Raw genomic sequence first — 9,819 nt, 5'->3', positions numbered from 1 at the left:
AATGCCCAAGATTAATGACAGCAGATGCCATTTTTCAAAATTTTTGTCCTGTTTTATGGAGCAAAACTTCAAACAGTAAAAGAATATCCTAATAATAATTGACATCCCTTACAAAGCTTTTTATTCAAAAACCTTAGCATTCCTATTGTAGACCAATCCTGATTCCTACCGAAAGTTTTTAGTTTTCTGGGATTTGCAGTAAAAATAAGGGTCCTCTGTGAATCAAGGTCATTCAATTGCCTACTCAGCAGTTTTGCTACTATGCTTAAAACACCAACATTCAAAACCGTCACATACTTTCCTTAATTAAAGCATCTATGTTATGGTAGAAACACCAGTTATATTTCGGTCTCTCAGAAAAAAAATAGGCTAAAGTTTCAACCTGGCCCTTCATGCAAGGACTTAGGAAAAATTAAGAACTAAATTCTTCCACCTGGCATTGGATTTGTAGCTGAAGTAAACTTGCGAAAGTCTGCTCATTTTAGGGCAACTCAGTTCATTTACACCATGGGGGTGGCTTTGGGTCAACCTCAGCTTTCCTCTCCGGGGCTGGAGTATCAGCCATTTACCCATTCCAAGCAGAAGCACTGTACGCTGCCTGTGCCACTCAGTTTTGTGTATCTCTCAATGTCTGGAGGTCATGGTAAAGACAACAGCCATCTATTTATCCCTGGCTACTAATTTTCCAGAGGTAAACAAACAAGCAAACAAAATGCTACTGTAGGAGATTTAATCTCTTCCTTTTGTTCCCAATGCCAAACAGTAGCACCTTATTTTCAGAAGCTGGCCCACATCATTTGCCAAGTATTCAGCATTCAGGAGTTACTTTAACCTGAAATGTATCCAGCCTTTTTTTTTTTTTTTTTTTTTTTTTAAAAAGGCACGAGTCGAAGAACATGGGCTTTAAGAAAGAAAAAAACCCAAACAAATATCTTGATGGTTGGCTATGTAGGACCCTTATCTTTGGGTTAGAATTTGATTTTCTTTGTGCAGGTTTTCTGTGCACAAAAATATTACAACAGATGGAGTAATCGAAACACAAAGTTAAGAAAGCCCAGAAATGCACCGCATATACTTCAAATTACCAGTCTTAAGAAAAAACAGGGCAGAAATTTAATGGAAATATATTAAACTTTTACCAATTTTTCATTAACTCCTCCTGAAAAAAATTTCTTTTCACATTATGAACAAAAAGTTCATTTTAAATCAGATGGGATTTCCCAATAGCCATTTCATCTAAATTGTCTGTAATCTCTCTCATACTTTACAATAGGTTCTCCTGCCTTGTAACACATTATTTTTTAAATTAAGCAGGACACTGGTAAGATAACTGGCTTGCCCATGGTATTCAGTAAGTAAGGTTTATTTTTAATCACAGCTATTTTTAGTTTATATGATGCTATCTCTCCTAAATTTCATTCTAAAGAGAACTCTTAGGTCATTTCTAGGCTAAGAAATGTCAGTCCATGCTCTTCTCACATTTCAGTGATCTAAAACTCCAGCAACCTGCCTCACAATTTTTCCAACTTCCAGAGTTTTGCGTAGCTTCTCTTCTGCCTCAATTCTGACTGATTTTAAGGTGAAAGTTTGCTGCCCATCCAAAATAGTCTCCTGATCAAATACCATTTTTTGTTTCTAGTAATGCAAAGCCACTAATGTGCTTAATAAAAAAACTATTACTATGTTTTCTATTGTTACTTTCTACTGTTACTCAAATTACTCAAAAGCTCCCTGTTATTTAGGTGAAAGAATCTATCATCTGTGTAACTGCTTGATCCTTACTTATATTAGACACCGTTCTTAGCTTACACTCATTTTCCTGAACATGGGGCCTCATACCCAACATCACCTGTAATTAAAGCCTAAATTCATAGGTTGATGACCTTTGGATGACGTCTGAAATGTCATAATTTTTTTTCCTTCCTGTTATCAGCCATGTAAAATGAATCGTGTACTGAACATTGAATAATGTTCAGTAATACTCAACAGTGAATAATAGTTGAAAAAAGGCACTTGTTTCAAGATAGAAGCTCAACAGAGGCTTTAAGGGTCAAACTGTGAAAACAAAGACCGGGGTGTCTTCTAATGGGAATTAGGTAACTTTTCTGATGCTCTGCAGCACTTAAGAATATATAGTATTTTATAATTCTAATATTGTTCTCTCGTTAATATAGTTTTTACTTTTCTTACGCATCTTTGATGCATTGAACTCAGGTAAATTTGTATACTCACATAAACGTATTTTTCTGGACAGACCTATGTAAAAATACTTCACCACCAACAAAAATGATATGTAAATTTGTATTAACTCAAAGGGTGGAGTCTTTCCACTAGACATCCATGGATGAATTTGATCCCTGGCATGCAGAGGACTACTATCAGTTATCTACAGTCAGCACATAAAAATATTAATAACTGTGAGCTTCACAGTTATGAAACACTGTGAAGCCAAAGTTATGGTTTTGATGCTGGGGGATGCTTATGAAAAGAATAAGAAATAACCACTACATGATTTTTTAATTTGTATTTCTAGGTAACTAGATATTAAGGGTATAGAGACACAAACATTAAGGGTATATAGCATATATGTAGATTTCATGTGGCAGTTAAGATATGAATCAGTCAACCACACCAAAACTTCAGTAAGTGTTGCATTATTTACTACATAAATGGAAAATAAGGAGTAGTGGAAGATGCAGCTGCAGATATTGGAGCCATTGGAATGTTTAATGAATTGCGGAACTCTAAAGAGATGACCTTGATTCACTCTCTGTCAGCAAAATACACAAAGCAGAGTAAAAAAGTCAGATTTTGAGGCATCATGTCACTTTCCAAATGGAGACATAGTAGAAAAAGTGATTGATGGATATATTGATGTAAAGAGTGAAAGAAAGATATAGAAGGATGATAAGTGTCCATACTGCACGTGCTGTGTACATACATACCTGTTTGCAGATATGCTATAGGAAAATTACTCCTACCTCCTTTAAGGGGTAATTTTAATCCTTCATTCTTTTAAATTTAATTTTAAATGTAATCTTGTAATTCTGAGCATTATCCTACATCCAGTAATGATTACAAAGTTATTCTCAAAATTAATTGAAATTCTCTCTGATATCTGCATAATTGACAAAGTGTTTGCTTCAGAAAGATCTCACACACATTATTACTGTGGGCAGAATTCAGCTTTGGGATCTGTAGCATTACTATTATTAATATTAATAGTAAAATAGAAACTTTCTACATCTTGGACTCAACAGAGTCTGAAACTGGACTGATATCTTCTTGAATGGAGCCGTTCTTAGTTTCACAACAGGTACAGAAGCACAAGGTATCAGACCTTAAAGGTATAGTAGATAATGCAAAAACAAAGGAAAAAAAGTGGCACATGTCAGTAAAAAGAATATGGTATATATAACATTTTCATGTGTCTTTGCAGAATTATACTTTCAGTAACTAAGGCTTTACAGGTGGAGATACTGTTTTCGATGGAAAATATATATTGTGTGAAATACCCTTGAAACAGTGCTTTCCCAAATTCCAAAGACATAAACTGACTCTCAAAGGACATACGTCAATCTAATCACATGTCAATCACATCAATCTAATCATGTAGTCATGGTAAAGTTTAACAGAAAAAGATCCAAAACAAACCTTTCTCGCTTGGCCCCATCCTTGCAGTTTATTATTTAGGAATGCTACACGATAAAAATGACCACATCTACCAAGGTTATACAAAACTTTTATGTTACTTAGGTTATTCTAGTGTTGATCTTAGGCTGCTTTTCAGCAAAAAAAAAAAAAAAAAAAAAAGCCCAGCAGTCTGCATCTTCAATGTGTCAACATACCAATATTGACATGCACAGGAACCATCCTGCTGACTTCACTCTGGATGAGGCACTAAGTCTCATGTGGCCTCTGAAAATCTTTTCCATCACAGAACCAGCAAAACAGGAGCTGGCAGTCCTGCCACCCAGGAGGACCTCACCGAACCTCCACTTTGCTCCTCTGCTGCCAACAGAGGCACTGGAACTGAGGAGGATTCATAGCTCATCTGGGAAATGAACTACCCCTTGCTTTGTTATATCTGCTCAGTTCTTTGGAAATATGCTCACATTTTGCATACATGCACACCTTTTGTTTAAAATATTAAAACCACTGTTTTAGCTGAAAAAAAACCTCTATAACTGCATTGCTTCACATAGCTTATAGAATTCTTCTCTTCTTGCCAAAATGAAATCTTGAAAATACGGCCTTTCTACAAAGAGAGAGAGGGTTACTAGAATTCAGTACAGAGATTTTGCCCAGCCTAACACTGTCTGAACTTGAACTTTCTTAATTCCAGTGAAAAGCAAAAGTCCTTCAAGCTTGTCTGTATGACCAGGCAATTTTTTTCTGAAAACTATTCACAGCTCTTTAAGTCTTATTTTTCTCAATACAAGGAATGTTCTATTACCAGCACCTTCATCTCTGACAACTTTCTTATTACAGCTTTTGCTTTCTACTCCAAAGGCCTTGGAATATGCCTAATAACTGAACTCATATTATACCTTTCCATCTAAATAGCAACGACTTCCATTAAGGAGCTCTGACAAGCTGGAAATTCCTTCTAACTGAATATTTAGCCATCTAATTTTTTAAACTTGTTTGTGCAACCAGACAGCTTCTCCTTTAATTTAATTTTTCATTTGTTTTTATAAGTTACAAACTAAATTGGCACCACGTATACGGCCCGAGGTCCAAATGAATGTAAAGCTGCTACAACAATAACAAAACCAATGAAAGTTTAGAAACATTTCAGATAAACCCAGATTACTTTTTTACTGTTGAACGCATAGGCCGTCAAGTATTGTTCTGGCTTTGAGCATACTTTTTTTTTAAAAAAAAAAAGGAAGACAATCCGATACTCTTGACCATCTAGAAGTAGAAAGAAAGGGAACAGACAAATCTAAAGTGAAACAGGAAGACAAAACCACTTGGTTTCTCCTCCCCCTCCAAGCCCTGTTTGTTCAGCCTTAGGTCAAGAGGCTTACTCATGGGGGCTGCAGCGGGGATAAGGTTATGGAAGAAACTTGAAGATTATCATCTTCACAATTTAGCACATGAAACAGTAGATTTAGTTGAAGTATATAAGTTGCCTGCGAAGTAGATTCAACTTTTGAGGTACCAATGAAAAACGAGCAGGTGGAATTTTGTTCTACATTGCATTGAGAGACACTCCTGAAATGTTTTGCGGGGACACAGTGGTCTTTATTAAAGGCACACTAGTTGAAAACCTGTGTTTTGAATGCCCAATTTTTTTAAAAAAATTTAATTTAATTTTATTTTTCAGACATGACAGGCTTGACGAACATTTGCTCGATACAAAAAAAAGGTCCCCAGGAGCTCTACATGGATTTTTTTATGGGTTTCACTTTAACATCCAAGACAACAGCAGTTTCCCCATCCCTTGGTCTACATATGAATCATTGCCAAGGAGGTGGAAGCTCTTCTGTCACCCATATCACCTGCTCATGTTCCTGCCGTTGCATCGTCAGGTAAAAAAAACGCAAAGATTGTTTCGCGAAAGGCCCCTGGAATTTTCAAAAATTTGAAGACCTGACATTTTTGTTTTCCTTCTTTAGATCAATAAAATTTAAATATTTTTTTCAGAGTGAGGTTTAAAGAAAGAAAGGCTTGTAGGTGTTGGCATGGACTTAAATTTTAACTTCATGCTCAGTCCTAGTATCTGCAAAATGCTATCCTGACACTGTAATAGTCACTGACTAGAAATATCTCTCATCTCTCTTAAAGGAGAATCCTCTCTGTTCTGCCTTCCAACAGTTAACTTTTGGTGCATAGGTACTCCCTAATGACATGATAGATTCATGTGAAGGCTGTTCTCCTTCATGTTATGGTCAGGCAAAATTGAAAACACGTCTTACCATCTCTCACACACGTATGTATGCACTCACACACACATGCAATTGGTTTTTTTGTTGGTTTTTTTTTTTTTTTAACTCCGTGTCATACATGACAAAAACTGAAACTAAAAAAGAATTATCTGTGATATCACCTTGGATATTGCTTGTCGCAGTGCTAAACACAGTGGGTTACCCACCATCCACAGTTCCAGCAGAAACTGTTGTTTGTCAATTAGCTCTGTTCTGTGAAGAAAGTTAACGTGTCAACTCTATTGCTTCCAGCAGTATCTGAAGGAAATCCTAATGCAGACAGATTAGCAGCAACTTCAGCAGCACCAGTGGCCAAGAAGCCCAAATGGGCAGCAGCCAGTGCTTTGTGTGCTGTCTCTCACACCTTGCCCCAGGCTCCCTTCTCACTGTTACTGCAGACTTTGTAGACTTGATAGGACTCATGTGACTTTACTTAATATTTTCCTCAGTTTTTCCTCTGGCAGAAGCATGTTCTGTACCAGGGATAAGGTTTCGTTTGGCCCCCTTGGCTTTCAAAACTCAGGTCTCTACAGTCTCTGCCTGTGGCGCTCTCAGTCACACAGGATTGCATTAGTAGAGGAACCAAAGCTAACTATGGATCATTGAAAGGTAGGCTCGCTGTAATCCCTAGGAAAGCAGAAGATGTCAATACCATCCATCTTAATGGTTTATGTGTTTCTCGCAGCACAGCTGCCAAGCAGCTAGCTTAGGGGGAGGAAGATGAATTTAATGGGACAGAAAGATCTCATGGAACAGACAAACTGTGCTCCCTGAGATGTTATCAGAAAAGAAGCCAGCATGGGACAGAAAGGGCAGTCCTTGGTGTGGCATAAGACCGGAGGAAACATTCATTGAGGGTGAAAAGAAAAACCATTTATTTGCGTGAGGAGAAGTGAAAAATCCATTTTCCACAGAAGAGAAACAGCCAAAAGGAAGGGAAGAGCAGAAGAGGAGAAAAAAAAATCTGGAGGGCAATTAAAATTACTTCTGTATTTGGAAATCTATTCCACACAAAGTAATGGAATTGTTCGGAAATATATTACATTACTGTTGTCACCATGACTGTTAAATAAGGAAAAGAGTAGAAGGATAGGTGTTTTTTTCATCCCACAAATTTAATTTTCATTAAACACAAACCAACTCATTAAAATAACCAAAACCTCAGAAACAATTAAACAAACTGAACTCTGCAGGGTTCAGATGAAAGATCATACCAGAAATCTTTGGATGGACATAGAAAAGGAACAGATGAGTTTGTGAACATAATAATGTTTCCAAGCTACCGTTATTAAGTGGGAGAACTGCATGCCTGCAACATTATGTTTGATGAATTAAAATGAAAAAAAAAAAAAAAACAAGCCAGGAAGCAATGTAGTCAGCCCAGACTCATGGTAGTGAAAATTTTATGCTATAAGTAAACTGTCGTTAATATCAGTCTATATATACACAGGTCCTGAACAAACCATGGTAAACTTGGGCCTGTGCTTCCTGAAAGGTTGTGAATCTCAGCATTATTACGTATTATTACTTTTGTATATCTATACACACCCATACTGAGCCTTTCTGAACCATGAAGAGGACTTGTTAAACAACAAATCACACAGGTCTTAAACCCTCCCGCTTGAGTCAATTACCCTAATGATCAGTTTTTGATCTGATCTCCCTGCCAACAGTATCCAAACAACAGAAGCTGTTATGGACCGGAACAATTCAGATGGCACAATTCAACCACAAGGTATATTAGAATCAACTATCAAGCAACCTTTAGTTGCCATCACCAGGTAAGTGCTTTGAAGAAAAGGACTGCTCTCCTTCTGCCATTTCTGCAGCACACTACAGGAATAAAGAGACAGTGATGATATTTAGATGAGGCTTTTAACACTCCAGGATGTACTCCATGATGCTGTCTCAGTCTGGAGTGCCTTATCCCCATCTGCGCTGTGTCACGGCTGAGGTGTGCTTAGAGGAACTCTCACCCCACACACCATTGCTGCACTCCTAAGAGGGACTCTTACTTCTCAGCTATGCAGAACTTCGCTACAAGTTTTAGAGCCTTACATCTTTCCATACACCAAAAGCCTCAGATACCGTAGTCCTTCAGGGAGTCACACATCTCATAACTTGCACTGGCCAGCCAGCAACTACTACTTGCAGACAGAGGGAATGGGGAAAGAAGACTGTGCAAGGTGATGGCAACATCTGTCCCCTACTGAAATTAGTGACACTATGCAATTAGTGACACTTGCAACAATACAAAGTAACTGCACCAACACCTCTCAGTTTCATTAGGCTAACTTCAAGTTGGAGATGCTTTCTGCAGATAACAACCAAGATTTGTAGCTGTGTAACGGGATCCCCCAGGAAGTCCTTCACTCTAGTGAGTAGAAGAATCGCCAAGCTCTCAGCAGCATAAATGATGGTAAAGAGAAATATTGCTCCTAGAGAGCACACCCATACAATTCTGCAGCATTCAGTTTCTATTCCAGATCAAGGCACCACCAAATATTTTCCTTTTTAGTGTCACTCATTGTGCAGTTTGGGGCTTCGAATTACTTCCAGTTCCCTCCTAGGAATGGTGTAGAGGCAGAAGCCACGCAACAAAGATCCCTTCTGCATCACATATCTCATGCACTGGTAGAGCCAGAAGCAAGGTACTGTTTCGTCTGGCTCTGTGACCTCATGCTGCAGATGGAGCTGGCCAGCTGGCCCATCAGAAGCATGTACTGCATGTGGCTGGCCGAGCTGGACCAGAAAAAACAATGTGCAAAACAAGCCCTGGCAAGCTCTGTAAATCCATGCCTTACACGGGAAAGAATTGTTTGGAAATGCTTTTGGTATCATTGGAAGTTTTATAGATGCAACAAGTGCAGAACTGGCAGCAGAGATACACACTATGAATTAGAAATGAGCAGTGATTATTCACATGTGAGTAATACCAGGTAAGTCAGCTTACTTTGCCCCACAATGGAAGTCTCCATTGATTCTTGAAGCTCAGGGCATCAGGAAAGTGATCAATTTTGTTTAGGCTCTTGTTAAGATATGGAGTTTTATATCCTAAATAAGTGTGTTACTGTTGCTAAAAGGAATGCTACAGGAAGCTTGGAACTGGGATTACTCTTTCACTCAGAGTACCGATTTTGTTCCAAGTTGTAATGAAAATGAAAAGAAATGAAAAGGTTCATAAAAAGTTTTTTAAAATATTTAGCTCTGTTACAGTATTTCCTTTCAACCGAAGTCATCTTGTCTCAGATTTTGACTTCTGAAGAAAATAAGATTTGGAAATAAAAAATAATCTCAAAACAAACAAAAAGGAGTGCATTTTGATTTAATTTAACTGAACATATCAGAATTTCCTAAACACTGACCTATTCCTGGAAAACAGTTCAGTTTGGATGAGGCCGCATTGTCCAACAATACCTGTTCTGCTGAAAATTTTCTAACCTCCCTCTAATTATTAACTCCATAGTCTTTTTGGGAAGTTTTCTTCTCCTTAATCCTACTTAGCCCTAAATTCAATTCATAATCCTATTGATGCATATAAGGCCTTCAGCTCATGCTTCTCAACAAGCAAGGTAAAACAGACAGTGCTTAAATATTGTAATAAAGAGATTTTGTATTGAATGACAGTTATTCTCTTTATGATCCTGGCACTGGAGAAAAAGCACTGAACTGATTATATTTCTTGTTTTAAATATTCATGTGACAATGTTGAAGAGAGAAATGAATATCAGAATGAAAAAATGACAAGAAAAAAATGACTACAAGAAATCTCTAGACATTTATCACAGGCCTAGAGGATACAAACCAATCAACTTCTAAAATCCGCTCTTTGATCGAGATGCCCAGTTAAAGCCTACATTATTAATATATGACTCTGTTTAAAAAG

The sequence above is a fragment of the Charadrius vociferus genome, unplaced genomic scaffold, assembly GCF_000708025.1.
Source record: "Charadrius vociferus isolate BGI_N301 unplaced genomic scaffold, ASM70802v2 scaffold90, whole genome shotgun sequence".
NCBI classification, from domain to species: Eukaryota; Metazoa; Chordata; class Aves; order Charadriiformes; family Charadriidae; genus Charadrius; species Charadrius vociferus.
The sequence above is the reverse complement of the archived record's forward strand: the minus strand, read 5'-3'. Positions refer to the sequence as shown.